Genomic DNA, 15,645 nt, shown 5'->3' with positions numbered 1-15,645 from the left:
ATAAAGGGAAGGACTGTGTGGAAGGGTGACGTTTTTAGTACTGGGAAAAAGTGGCAGTGAGAGACATCTTACTAACTCTGTGTTAGTGCAGTTAACCTGCAGCATGCTTATTGGTGCTCTAACGTTGATGAGATTTACCCTTTAGATATCAAAGTCTGGTAATGACGAGGCATTTTTCAATACTCGATAGTATTGAAGCAATTCGGCTGGTTTCATAACACTATCAAGTCCCTAAGCAGATATTGTAGAATGACAGTCACAGTGACTCCCAATAATAGCATGCAGGGCTACTGAATGTTGACCTCACGTATGTGCAGACTAATAATACATACATGCAGACTAATATTAAGGTATTATAGTATTGCACGCTGTTCCAAAGAATTGTAGCGAGGAACACGATAATAATCTCATAGTGCTGGAAAAGTAATATACTGCATGTAGTCCAAGAAAATCCCTGAGCAAGACACCCAAGTCTTAACCTGCTCCAGGTGCTGACTCTGGAGGCTCTCACGGCTGCTGAAATGCATACATGTGCATGTTTCTGAGGCATCTGCAAACGAACAATCAAACCTTTAACAGATTAATGTTTCTAAACGATTTAGTCTAAGACTCATTGTGATTCTGACTTTTAGTCTAAAGCTTTGCATTTGAGTTAACTCCATCTCATGGGTGTGGATGTTTTGGAGGATTGCTTAAGCAGGGCCAAAGACGATTACACTTCCTGACATTGCATCAATCTACTGTATGTTGAAAGCCTTCTCTGCAGCTAATGTCAGCAACTCTGTAATGTAAGTGTTGCCTCTGCTGCTGTAGCTGTCACGTCAGCCATAACACTGTAAAGGAACAAGTTTGAACATGGTGAAGAGTTACTTAGCTATACTGAACAAAGGATTCATTATTCTTTATTACATTATTCTTCACATTAACTGTACTCTACCCCTGCAGAACATTAGATCAAAAATGTGTCCTGAAAGACATGTCAGAAACGTATGCCTCTCATTTTGACGTTGTTTACATTTGACTTTTAGAGGTCAGTAAATTAGTAGTCAGACTCAGACATTTCATTCCCTCTAGGGCCAGCAAGATTTAAAATGCATGAGCTAGTTTAAGGTTTTTTGTTGAGAAGCACTTTTCAAATGGCAAGTGTCTGATGTGTTTGAGTGAATTTGGTGGCTTAATCGTTTATGACCATGCCCACAATCAATATTTCCCTGCTTTGGGTACATTCTCTGACAGTGCACAGGGTCAACTGCTTACCTTTTGGTCTGCAGGTTTTACAGGCAACACATTCTTGGCACATTGTGAGTGTTGAACTTTGACGTGCCCTCTGCCTTGAGATTGATGGGGGCAATATTGACATTTCTGCCTTGTAAAGTTCCAAGTAATCTCTCACTACACAAGGACCTCTCTCACTTCCCGGGCCATTTGTGTGCAATTTATTTCAGTGGGATGTCAACTCCTGTGATCTATGGACACTGTCGAAACATGTGCACACTTACTTGAATAAGGGAAATGTCAATAGATTTTTGACTCCTTTTTTGAAGACGTTTTGGATTCAACTCAAAACTTATTGTTGTAGAAGAGACAGGGGAGGGCTTCTTTTATATAACACATTCCTGTCAAGATTAATGCCCCTTTCCAATTTAGTGAACTGGTCCAGAGGTTTCTCCATGGTGGTCCAGTGCCAAGGTATCCATGCAGACAAGAAATCATTTTGAAATGCTCAATGACCTAATTTCAATTAAGTGCCATATCTGACTACACAATGAAAGCCTTCATGACAAGGCATAAGAAATAAGTGAAATGCACAGCGGGTCAGTGTGAAATGATTTGGTGTCGTTTGCTTAGCAACATGGCACACAGATGGATAAACATGCAGTGAGTCACAGTGGAGATGATGGCTTCCGATAAGTTGCAGCCAAAAATGAATGTCACGTTAACTTAGCATTAAGAGAACATGGAATGTTCCCAAGGTTCGAGTTGCTGCAGGAAGTGGAATTCTTAATCAAGGTCAAGACACCCAAAAGAAATCGTCCATTATAAAGTAAAAAATTATAACTATATTATATTATGAATAGTTATAAGGAGTTTGGTCTAGACCTGCTCTATTTGAAAAGTGTCCCGAGATAACTTCTGTTATGAATTGGCGCTATACAAATAAAATTGAATTGAATAATATAATAACTATAACTATACAGTAACAAACCATGTAAGAGATGATGTTGTGAATTGGCTGGCTTGAAAGTTATTTGCACTTACACTGCCATATTACATACACACTTTATTCATAATGTAGAGAGTGAACATATATTATAAGTTGAAGTCATGTGAAAAACTTAAGAAGCATTATAAGTAAATGTGGTTTTGGACAGAGAAAGTGAAAATACAGTATGATGTCATAATCACTCTACTTGTACTTGTGTGAAGGCAAAACTCAGAGTTTCCTATCTGAACTTGGGTTGGGCCATATGTTAAATTTTTCAAACAGCCACTGTAAGCCCAACAACCGGTGTTTGCCGATCATATTTGCGCAGGTGTGTGTGTGCAGTGCCCCCTTTCAGCTCGGAGATGAGCGTCGAGTTTGTACGTACCACAAGCTCTCTTAGCTTTAAATAAACAAAATAAACTGACAAAATGTCAAGAAAGGAAATACAGTTACACCCATTTTCCTTATTAAACAGAGAAATGGATCCCAAGTTTCTCTCTTTTCACCAAACCAAAGACTAACGTTAACTCCTCGTAAAACACACTTCATTCAAACTCGAAAGGAACAAAATAAAACTCACTAAAACTGCCATTGTTAGTCTTTCCACTGTTCCAACAATCACAAGCTCTAGTTTGGTTGAAATAAACCCTTCCACTGTTGTGTTGTTGTGCTCCGCTGTGGCCTAGACAACCCAAAAAAATAAAACACACAAAAGAAAAAACAACCTGCAATGGACTGGCCCAACCTCCCAACCCTAATCTGAACAATATCAGGCAAATCAGGTATGCAGCAAGCTGGGCCTTTGTCTGCATGCCAATATTTTCTATTTTCTTTCTTGACAGCTATGACTGATCGAATATTGCACTGAGACGGTTGTGAAGGGTTGGACCAGTGTTAACAAGGCAGCCTGTTTCACATAGTCAGTCAGAGCCCTCAGTTCTTGTTAAACTGCTTCTCTGAAGTGATGGGAGGATGTGGTCGGGACAACACACCAACCACATTCTCATAGTAACAGCTGTAATACTTAGTGCTTAACAATAACCTGACATCTATAAAGGTTTCTGTTGAACATGTATGGTGTCGTATGCATGGTTGTGCGGTGTGTGTGTGTGTGTGTGTGTGTGTGTGTGGTGACAGGGTTCACACTAATGGCATGTTGAGACCGTTTTCTTTCCAAAATTGTATGTGCACAGTCTGAAAAAAGTGAAGCTTGCAGTCCTCGGTTGGCAAATGAACACTTGCTGAATACTGCAAGGGATACTCCACCCAAAATCTACACTCAACCTCCCAATGACCTTCCAATGGTGGCAAGTTTTCAAGTACTATAATACATCCATAGTCTAGATGTCCATAGTTTGGTGTTAGTATATTTCAAAGTGTTGCTTTTAGAAAGATATCACCAAATGCACTGCGTCTGTGTTGCGCCCAGTGAAATGCAGAATATCTTTTCATTTGGCAAAGTAATTTATTTTTGGGGCATGCTGAAAATATGGGTTACAATGGAAAAGAGAATTATTTATAGATGTTTTGATTCTTTGGAAACCATTTTAACTGAAATGATGTCAAGTTGACCACAATATATACGACCACATCCTGACTATGAAACATGAAACTACTTTTAGCAGCCATCTTTCAAATGGTGAATGTTTGATACTCAAAATAGGGTGGAGTACCACTTTATAAGACAACCTTTGTTTGTCCAGAAATATAATAGTATAGTTTTTCCCTCCGTTAAGGTGGTTGTGTTTCCAGTCCTGTTGTCTGTCAGCAGAATATTTTAAAAACTTTAAAATCAAGCAATGGGCCAAGACACAAGTGATAAGTGAGTGGATCCAAGATGTTGTGATACTGTTTTATTTAATTATATATTTCTTTTTACATTTTCAGGAATGGGAAAATCATTTGCTCCATAACTGTATTTCACCATTATTCTGATGTGAAAATAAAGTTAGAGATTTGTGCAGCCTTGCCAGACGTAAGCACACTGCTATGTAGTTTGAATTGTAACTTTTCATACACTTAAAATATCAAATGAGCTAGTTAAAACTTCTGCATGAGTGTATGTTTAGGTTACATAGTGACTATACTATACTAAGGTGCTTTTGCATAGCTTGAGTAATGGCCTAGGTGTTTACTCATCCATTTTAAACTGACCAGTAAATTGTATGTGGGTGGCCAGTGGCAGGAGAAATAATGAGGCTATGGCTACACTTTGCTTCCCACCTCACATCTCACCTCAGAGCTTCTTGAACAAAGAGGATCTTTCCATTGCCTGGTAAATAACTCTTATTTCACAGTTCTGGTAGAAGAAGAAAACAAACTGAGTTTGTGATACCACTCTGTTAAAAGGGAAAACAATATGGTATTAATGATGGTGGACTGGCACTGATTCCAAGGTTCTCCATGGGAATAATCATATTGTATCACATCATTCAGTCTGGCAGATTTGGCTATATTACTCAGACCAGTGCATTGCAGCCAAGGTGTGATGATGTGAAATTTTTATACTGTATATCCAATTTGATTAGCTTGATTTTCAGTGTTTGTAAAAGTGAAAGAAAATGTTTGTTCCTGTTATGGTAACAGCAAAGAAAAGCAAAAGTAACAGTACACACTGAATTGGTACTGGTTGTTCTTTAGTTGAAATAAAACAGTTGGAGAGTTGGCCCTAGATTCCCTTTTGAATTCACCTCTTAAATGCGTTTTAGAGGTGAACTCCTGTACTACCAACGTTTGCTTTTTGTGCCAAAGAGTGATTATATAGTTATTATAGTCATTTCTATTTCAGATGTCAGAAAGTTTCCACAGTCCATCTTGGTGCGCCTCACTGTGCATACTTACATTTACGTTTGACAGTAATCATTTTAGATCAGGTTTCTCACAGCTTTGACTCGTTACAGAATGAAAGTGAATGTTAGGTTGTAGATTTATTGTAAATATTTGGTATAAATAAATATATATTAATATTATTGTAGTGATAAAATGTTATATTGTGTTTATAAATAGCTCCCAAACACTGATGTTTCCATTCTGCAGTCTGATCGATTGTGGTAAATAATTACTGTTGCACATGCTACAGTACCATTGTCCATGTGATTACCTTCATTTCAACGGTATGTAGTCATCGCTTGCAGAGCATGTGAGCGGAGTGGACCGGGTGAAAATTTCCACTCCTCACTCACAGACCTGTCAATTTGCGCCGCTCGTCAGCTCCGCCTGGTTCTGCGCATTCTCCGCTCCACTCCGCTCCACTCCATCATAAATTTTATCCCGCTCCACTCTCTCACCATAAACCTGCATTGTACAACCCTCACCTGCAATCTTCTATTCACAAATAAAACATGAGCTTGGCCGTTTTTCCCCAGGCTACGTATTTTCATTTTATTTTAAAAAAGCCACAACCCAACTCAACTAAGACATAAGGGTAATGTTTCGTTTTTAAGCCGACAAAAACAGTGAGTTCCTGTAGTAGACTGCCGTGTTTCCGAGAAATGTGTCTTTTTAGATTCTAAAACGACTCTTTACCGACTGCAACAATGTCGCTGCATTCTTTTTCTTGTTCCACATTATCTCCATCTGTTACTTTTACAGGAATAGTACACTTGTACGACTTCTCAGTTTCTTTTCTGAAGTACACATTAAACTCCATAGTTTTGAAAGAAAATAGTGTGGGTGTGCGCGCAAGTGCAAAGATGCATTCTGGGTGGGCCATGAGCGACCGGAGCGAAATTGGAGCGGGAGATAAGGCTCCACTCCACCTTTTAAAAAAATTGCCAACACTCAACACAAAATCCTTTCGCTCCCCGCTCCACTCCCCTCCCGCTCATATGCTCTGATCGCTTGTCCTATTTTGTACGACCCAAGTTGAAAATTGAATCAAGGTAAATCAACCAGGCGGGGTGCGATGTGACACAATCTCGCCTGAAATGACCTTGAGCAAAAAACCTAACTTTATAACATTCACACTGAGCAACCACGTTTAGCAATTTCCCCCCGAGTTTAAAAAAAAAGTAGAAGATATGGAGAAAAAAAGTCTGATGTTGTCTATGTTGCCTAACATTGTATAATTAATTCATAATGTCACTAAAGTAACTGTATTATGACTGACATCCCCAACATGATTTACCTAAATCTACCTAAACAGATGGTTGTTTAACCCAAACTTATATTATGCCTACATTCTGAGAGGAACTTGCCGTATATATCTTTGAGCAATGTAGAAGCTTGCATGCTTGCGTTTAATCTGGTTGCCCAAACCAATGCCACTGGCGGTTGCTGTGGTAATTTATAGATATTCTCACAGCCAATCCTCGATTCAGCGTCCTGCTGCTGTCTCACATTCACTCACTGTGGCTGACTGTGTTCAAGGCGACTCACAGCAGCACTCAGTCGCTTACCTGAATAATTGCCTATTCATTCATCAGCTCAGGTGTCACCGATTTACAACTGGTGTTGCCTCACCCAGTTATTTCAAGGGTAGCTCAAATGACTTGGCAGTGATTACAGTCCTGCCACATTAATGGGAGAGGCGGTTCTATGCCCTTGTGATGAGTTGAAGCACAGAAAGCAGATTACATATTTAAACGATTAACATGGAGTTTATTATCAATAATCAAGTTTCTACACTGCTATCATATATTAGAATTCAAACAATCGAGGCTGTGACTCTGATGTGAAAGATATTTATTAAGCTCCTTTGCTGACTGTCACTCAATGTATGTTTCTTAAAAATACTATTCTCACAGGTAATTAATTGAAATACTTTTACGGAATAGACCCTGGAAACCTAGTATTTCCCTGTGAAACTGTTTTAAAGTGCCGATGCATAACTAACATAATCTAGACTAAGTATGTTGGTTAGTCGATTGACAGGAAATTAATCGTCAACTATTTTTTATAATCGAGTAATTGTTTAATTTATGACGACAATAGCCTGGGTTCTAGGAAATTGTATTTTAGGAGTTTTTATGATGTTTTATAGACCAAATGATGCCGATTAATTCTGAATTTATTAATTTTTCAGAATGTTATTATGTTATTTATCTGCTCTCAATTTTCTAATTAGAGCTTAAATTTGGACAGCTTCTTTGGGTAACTATTTGTCATTTCCTGTACACACTAAGCATTTAATAAGACTATCCATGTAATGGTCAACCATGAGAAAATTATAGTGTTTATATTATCCAAAACACTGTTTACTTGGGTCTTCTCTCAATGTAATTTGATCTAGAAACTTGTTCTTGTTGACTTAACAAACTGGAAAGCTTTGTTTGATGAAATCACAATTTCAACTGAAGTCCTGCCAAAGTTGTGTTTGCAAGTAACACGTTGACATGTAACAACTATTTTGTAGTAGCTTTGATTCATGGTGGGGGCCATACAATAAATGATCTAAACACTGAACAAAGTTTATGATAAAAAAATCACTGTACGATCACAGTAACCTCATATTGAGAGTGTAGCACTATATTAACATTGTCATTAATTTGTTAGGTTAAGTTACTATTATATTAACTGTAAATCCAAGAGGAAACTGAAAGGAAAACCGACCAGTTATGGTTATATTCCCAGTGCCTCAGCATTGTCTTGCATTGCTGTTCAACATTAAAAGGCTTTGGATGAATCAGCTAAGTTGTTGTGTAATAATAACAATGTTGGCTGTGGAAATCTTATGAAATTGGCAGCTTATATGTTAATTGTACTCACAGTGCAGGAGGAGCGTTTGAAGCCTGCCAGTGTTCTGAAACTGTCTCATCATGAATGCCTTATTGGATGTTGAGCTGTGCCGACGCCATTCACTCTCGCTTCTGTTAGTCTGAGCTGTGACATGACAGTTTTGCTTTATCATTTTATCATTTAGGTCTGAATGGAATGTGAATAAGATCATTTTCAACAATTGCAGAGACTTGAATAATGTGAAAATGCTTTGAGGTAGGGCTGCCCGATATGGTAAAAACATCACATTGTGATTATTTTGACAGATATTGCGATTCACCATTATGTGGGAATGGTAATTTTTGCATTATAAATTGAACTTTCAATAAATAAAACCAATAAAATTATGATAATGTGAAATTGTGGGGGGTCTGTATCAAACAAACATGTTTTCTTAAATCTAGAGAACAAGATTTGTAGACCAGGACACCTCTACAGTGCCACTGTACTTCTTTATCATGCTGTTTTGTCACACATTTTATTGCATATTGCACTTGGCCAAATTGCCATTAATATTTCGATTGTGCAGTCCTACTTTGAAGTTTGACCTTATTGAACAGTTAAGTGGTGCACAACTGGTACATTGCACTACTCATCGATAAATGGTTTACAGTTCCTAGTTGTGTTGAAGCTCAACTTTGTACACTGTTGAACCCTGTACAGTGTAAGTGCTTATGAAAGCTGGCCTAACTGTAACGTGGTAATAGGCATCGTTCCTTTCTGTGTGCTGCACCTGTTAATAAATGAGTGATGTTTGTCCGTCCAAGTTAGGTGTTGCTATAAAGACCAGTTGAAGGTGAAATAGCAGTGTGAAGTAATCTTACATCTCTGTATGTTATGTGAAATGTAGATGCTACTGAGCAGGCATATTTCTCTTGATTCAGTACTATCCTATTACTCACTGTTACCAGCGTTTGCAGCAGTTGATATCTCAGGGTTTTCCTTGCTCAACATGATGCTAAGGTGGTAGCTAACAGTCTATAGGTGGGACTGTGGCACGCAAAAATGTGTTACTTAACTTGATTCTGTGTTTTGAAAGTGTGTGGTTCACTCACACACTAATAAGGGTCCCCACAACACTACAGCAATATTTGTCACAGGTTGAGGTTTATTTGTAGTGGCTGGGAAGGCCTGACATCCAGGCTAAAGGCAGACAGCAAACTGAATTGTTAACCTTCTATTATCTGTTTTGGCAGACTTTTCATTTTCCACATTCAACCACATTTTTAAAAACCTCAAAATTAGATGAAACAAGTTGATAAAAAAACACTACTGCTTTTGTCCACAGGGGCCGCCAGAATCAACACAAAATCAGAGTACCTTGTAGCTGCTTTAGGCTATTGTCACACATACACAAATGCTGTTAAGGCTCTGGCTTCACCAGTCAAAGTTCACTAACTAACTAACTTTGTGTGACCGTGCCCTTAAGGTGGAGTTTGTTTTACTACAGAAATTATAAAGCGCTGCCAATGTAATGTCAGAGAAGACCGGTTCCTTTATCTCATCTCATTCCATCTGAAGTTGGCTTATGGCACTGATTGGGAAATTATGTGCTCAACGTGAAATTCAAAGTAGTACTGGTAATGATTCATTGGCTTGCTGGTTGACATGTCTCTCAAGGCCCCATTAAAGTTTTTATTTGCACTAGTCATAAAAATGACTAGGGAACCAGTTGTAGAGGGTTACATAATCATAGTTAAAGCTGGCTTGCAGGACAAATAAACAAGTGCCACACAGTGGTGGAGGAGAAGTTCTTTTCATTGCTTATTTGCAAGCTCCAGGTCACTGATGACTTTCACAGGCGTATATTCATCAGCAGCTTATTGGTAACAGCCATTCCCTAGGCTATGGACTAATTACTATATGTTGTCTTATTTCCTCTTCCCTTTTCCCTAGTATTTAAAAGAAACAAAACAAAGAGTAGAAGCAACCCCTTTGTGTCTGGGTCTGTGTTATGTTGTTGTTATTCCATCGATTGACCAGCCTGCCCTCACAATAACATGAACAGTTTGACTTTGGTGTCAGAGAAGGTGTTCAGTATGCTTCCTTTTCTGTTGGCCATAGTCTGCAACTTAATAAAGCATCAACAGAGTGTGAAAGTACTTATTAATATAACTGAATTAACAAATGAATTTATCATAACTGTGGGTAATGGCTCAATCAATATTTGAAAACATGAGAAGCTCTCTCGCAAAGCCTAGAGCCAAAAAACTAAGAGCTGATGATGTAAATCCTGGAACAGCTCCATAGAGAACAGTTTGGAAGAAAATGGTGGCGAACAATTAACTCAGAACACCTCAGGCAATTTTTCACTGGTTAACAGTATATTTTCTTTTTCAGAACTGAAATACTGCCGTAGTAAAGCTCATTGGATTTTAAATTTTCAGTGAAACATTTTATGGTTTCAGCGCTTTCAGTGATGTCTTAAAAAGTTACACTTGAAATTGTAGTTTTTGAACTGCTTATACTAATTTTGTTCCATGTTCTAGTCACTTGTGTGTTTTTCTACCCACCTGTGTTATGCAGTGTGGTCCTAAGAGGTCCGACAATCCAGTCACATTCTTTTGATGCAGCTGTATGACCAAAGCCACCAAGACCTAATGATTTATTAGCCTAATTATCAGTCACATAACATTAGCCATTCAGCTCTCTCATTTATATTTATTGAGGAAATGGTAGAGCTTTAAAAGTTAACTCCCAGGGTAGTCACCCTCTTCACACTTCATTTGACCAACGACTGATATCATACAGAACAGAGGCAGCTGGGCTTTTACCAGGTTCAGACTCCTGTGGGATCTAAGTGCAGTGCAGCTAGAGAACAAAAAATGTCCATATGCTACTTTTAATTTTTTTTAAAAACAAGCTTTTTACTGGAAAATTGGCTAGGCTCTAGAATATTGAAAGTTGAATAAATACAGTGCATATTTAGTATAGTTTACTACTATAGCTTCCTATTGTTCTTCTGTCTTAATTAAAATATTTAGATTTTAAGTATTTTTTCACATATACATATTTACATTAAAATTCAACATTTACTCTACACCGTTCACATCAGAACTGGCTTTCAACACGAGTATTTCCTCTTCCTTACCGTCACCAGTAGGGTTTCTTTATGACTCATTTTTTTTCTAGTTTTGGTTGTTCCTCCAAAGCTTGTTCTGTCACCGTGTTACTCTCACTTTCACACATAATAGATTTGTTTTCCTCTCAGCTTCCTCTGCCTGTTGAACATATCAGGTGGTTTTAACACAGTCTCGTTATTCGATGATGCAACTTGAGAAGAAATTGGGAGCACTTGGTTTGATGCAACAGAGCTCCCTGCCAATTAATATGCAGCAGAATACTTGTCACAAACAAATGAAATTGCCTGGAGCTATAGCGACTCAAAACTGTGATTTAAACACTTTTTATCATTAATCCCTAATACTCAGCCTAACTCATAGAGACCATGATGGGATGTAAGTATAATGTGCTTAAAGTGCTAGAGGCACATTGTAACGTTCCTTCATGTATGGATAGTTTTATAGTCAAGATGGAACAAGCTTTTTTTTCCTGCTCTACCAAAAACCTAAACAGGACCCCAAATCTGTGGTGTATTTTTTTTTAAAGAATTTAAGATCACATGCTGTGATGCATTTAGTATGTTTTCAACTTCTTTTGACACAAGTAGAAGTATTTGTTAACTATGATATACTGTATCAATATGAGAACCATGTCATATTAAGACTGACTGGAGAATAGGTGATAAAGTTGAATTACCATCCAGTCACAGAAAGGAGTGGAGAATAATTCTGTTACATATAAAGTCTAGACTTGCATGGTAGGCAGCCAAGACAAATTAAGTTAAGTACAGACCGTCTACTGGTGATTACATTATACCCATGTGTTGGGTACGATACAAACTCCCTTTATAACTGGCCATAATCTTTAGCCACCTAAGTGATTGTCTCAGTTAAAGCCATAGTTTTACGTGTCATTATGTTAAATAAGTAACCACAGAGAGAAACCTAATTGTGGGCATTGAAATCATGATATAACAGTTTCATTACTTACAATAAAATATGCTGCCATTTCATTCATTCTAAAGTAAGTTTTAAAGGATGACTGTATAAGGAGCTCTTTGCTTCTGAAGTCCTTTTTGTTATTTACTCTCAGGCTGGACTGTTAGTCCCAGAAAAAGGTACGTATCCCGCTGTTCGAGCTGTCGGATACGTATGATCTTGTTAGGTAACCATGCTGTTGCCTCAGCTTGCTTGGGAGGTAGTGGAGGAGACTTAAATGCAGTCTGGGGTCTAATCCAGAGTTAGAAAATTATTCAGCATCCGACTCTTGATATCACAGCTGAGTGTTTACATTGCTCCACACAGTACATGATAAATCTGTTAGCTATGTGCAGGATGTCAAAATGTAACTTGTCCTCTAACATAGATGTATATAAATTAATGTTAATAAACCTGCATGAAAAATTAAAACATTAGAGATGTATATATTTTAGGCTAACAAAAGGCCACATTTGTACCAGTGTGGTTGTCATATTACATTTGTGTTCTGATGAAAGTCTGCTCACTGAACAGATGAACGTTATAGTGGATTGAAGCCAATGCTGGTCTGGAGCTTAAAGCTGATTCCTGCTGCAATGTGATTCAGGTGATTCACATTGTTTGTTGTTGGGGATGTAGGTAGAACAGTGGAGCAGAAAGTAATGTGTCCCCTGCCATGTCCTCAGATGTACAGACAGTTCAAAACTGCTCACTGAGCCAGAAAAAAAGAAATGCAGGACTCAGGGGGATTCAGATTCCTACGGGAACTGTGAGCAGTTGGATATACTCTGTCTTACTTGCTTTCTCTTCGTCTCTTCCTGTGTTTGCCTCTCTCTGACATACTCTGTCTTACTCTCTCTCCTTCACTCACTCGCTCAGCACACACTCTCAAACACCAATACATATTGAAATAGTATGTAAAGGAATAAAAGTAATTTCCCTTGTCAAGGTGAGTCTGATGGGATTGACCTTATTGTTTCTTTATTATGAAAAGCCATGAAAACATCCAATATCCATTTTATGTTCTGCTGACTAGCTTTCAAAGTGCACCAGGGGTTTTCTTCTCTGAACATAACTTAACAGAAAAAATAAACTGAGCACTCTTGAACCACAGTTATGCAATTCTTTCTCTTTCTGCACTAAAATAAACTTTATTCTTGATCCCCTAGATAGATAGATAGATAGATATACTTTATTGATCCCAAGCTGGGAAATTGTAGTTGTATACAGTGTATAAATACAGTTTTACAGGCTTTAAAGAAGTGATGATCAACAGCATTGTTGCAGTGTGTATTGTGGATGTTTGCCACTGGAAACGCAGTGTTCTCTTTAGTGACAGTACTGATTAACACACATTGATGAGTACACATCAAGAGGGGATTGGATAAGGTTGTTGATCAATACCAGTGACTCAGCATGTAGTTACTGGTGCTGTAATTTCTGGCTTATGAAATGTTCTTTCCAGCTCACACAGAAATAACAAAAATTCTGCCCTGTGGAATTTGGATAGACTCCCAAATAAAATACAGGTGACTTGATAATCACCAGTAAAGGTTCATAAATCCCTAAAAGCAATCAGTCCTATTTTTGCTACAACACAGGAGCCTTGATCTTTGCAGGAAAGGTCAAGATCTTAGTTGAGGATGTGTTGCTGACTTTACTTGGCTATTTCAGGTATTCCCATTTTAAAGCTTGTTTTGGAGCTGTGCTTTGACCTGGCAAATCTTGAATTTAATTCCCTTTGAAGATGAAAGATGAAATTCAATAAACCAAGATTACAAGCGATGATATGTGATATGTGTCTAGAAGAACGTGTACCACATAAAGCAATTATCTGATAAACTATAAATAGACAATATGGTGATATTAAGCTCATCTTTTAAAGTACCATTTAAGGACTAATGAAACTCAACTTGTTGTAGAAGAAAACACCCTGGGCCATCTGACTTCTACCAGAGCCACAAAAGGGACTGTTGCTTAAGAAACTTGTCTCCTCAGGAAATAATAACACATGCTGAGACAGAGATGGGTGTGTGCAGCATTGTTTTTTAGTTTTGGTAGGAAGCAGAGGGAAATCCTAAGGGGAATGCCTGGCATGGTGGCCCTTGCAATACAGCAGGAAACAGAAACATTTAAGTAAGATGTGTCCGTAAGTCAAGGTTAACATGAAGTCCACATTCTTGCCTTGATCGTAAGGATTATCGGCAGTCATGCATTTAGGTTTTAAGCTCCCCTTTTTTTATAATGACCTCTCCTTAACCAGCAGACTGTGTGGAAGAATGTGATTATAATGTTTACATTTCACTTGACATGCAGAGGTGTAAGATTCCACCAGTCAGAATAAATGTGACATCCTGTGTTATGCAGTACTCCAACACACAGATGGGATTTATCATGATTAATTCATTTAGAAAAAATCATTATATAATATTATTTGGCCTTCTGTAATTTCACAATTGCCCACTGACAGACTTCCCTGGATCGGTTTGATAAGATGTTTATTATTTCACTTAGCTTCCATCCTCTTCTGTCTATCCTCCTCTTTTTTTATATATATATTAGTGCTGTCAAACGATTAGAATATTTAATCGCGATTAATCGCATTAATGTCATAGTTAACTCGCAATTAATCGCACATTTTTATCTGTTCTAAATGTCCCTTGATTTCTTTTTGTCCCATTATTTTTTTCTCATTTTAATGGTCTTATCAACATGGAAAAGTGGATCGGCTTGCTTTACATTGGCATATACTGTACTATACTGTTCAATTTCACACTAACATTCTCACTTTGAGCAAATAATCTCTCACACAATGTAACACTGTCCATCAATAAAAGGGTGAAAAAAATACTAGACCCTCGCCTTCCACAACGTTAACAGGCCTACATGCAGTAGCCACCCATTTAGCGTTGGCTGCAGTAAGTTTATTCTTAGTTGTGGTATCCATGTGCTTCTGTCTGAACTCATCCATTGTCACCTGGCTTTGACGAGGGGGCGGAGAATTCGCATCAGCTGTGTGCTTGGCCATCAAGTGGTATTTCAGACTGGACGTGCTGCGATGATGGGTCAGTTCACAACGACAAAACGCACAGATCACTTTGGTCTTGTCAATGGAACCATTTGGCAACTTTTTAAAAGTAAACTTTCCATTCAGAACATTATTGGCGTCTTGTGCTCGCCATCCACTCAAAACGTAACGTCTACTGCTCTTAAACAAGTGTGTGCGGCATGCCTGTTTTGTTTCCGGTCTAGCCAGATCCGGTGTGGTGTTGTAGTTTTTCTAACATTACTAGTAGGGTGGCCATTTCCTTCACATCAAAAAAAGGAGGACACTTTGCATACACGGGGACACGCAAGCAGATATTTGTTTGGTATGATCCGGTTTTAAATTTGAATGTTTTTCCACCAGATTACATAAAGGTGCATACATACCACATAGCTAATAATAAATATACAAGATACAGCTCATGACAACGTGCCCTTCCAATTCAGATTACATAGGTCTCATAAACATCATACAGAAACTGTTCTTAATGTTTTTATCTGGATAGATAAAGGGTAAAAAAAATTCAGCACCTTCTGTTTCTTATGTATAGGCTTTGCCTATACATATGATTATGAGCATTTTCAGAATTTCAGTCCAACAACCGACGTTAGCTCACGTTATGTTCTCTGTCGCTGAGA

At 38.1% G+C, this 15,645-nt stretch overlaps 1 protein-coding gene across 2 annotated transcripts in view; it reads left to right on the top strand.

The window, feature by feature from the left end:
- LOC127367636 (inactive phospholipase C-like protein 2) overlaps window positions 1–15,645 on the top strand; it is a 39,009-nt gene that overhangs the window by 1,626 nt on the left and 21,738 nt on the right. The gene's annotated exons all lie outside the window — the stretch shown is intronic.

This window comes from Dicentrarchus labrax, unplaced genomic scaffold, assembly GCF_905237075.1.
Source record: "Dicentrarchus labrax unplaced genomic scaffold, dlabrax2021, whole genome shotgun sequence".
Classification (NCBI taxonomy): Eukaryota; Metazoa; Chordata; class Actinopteri; family Moronidae; genus Dicentrarchus; species Dicentrarchus labrax.
The sequence above is the reverse complement of the archived record's forward strand: the minus strand, read 5'-3'. Positions and strand labels throughout refer to the sequence as shown.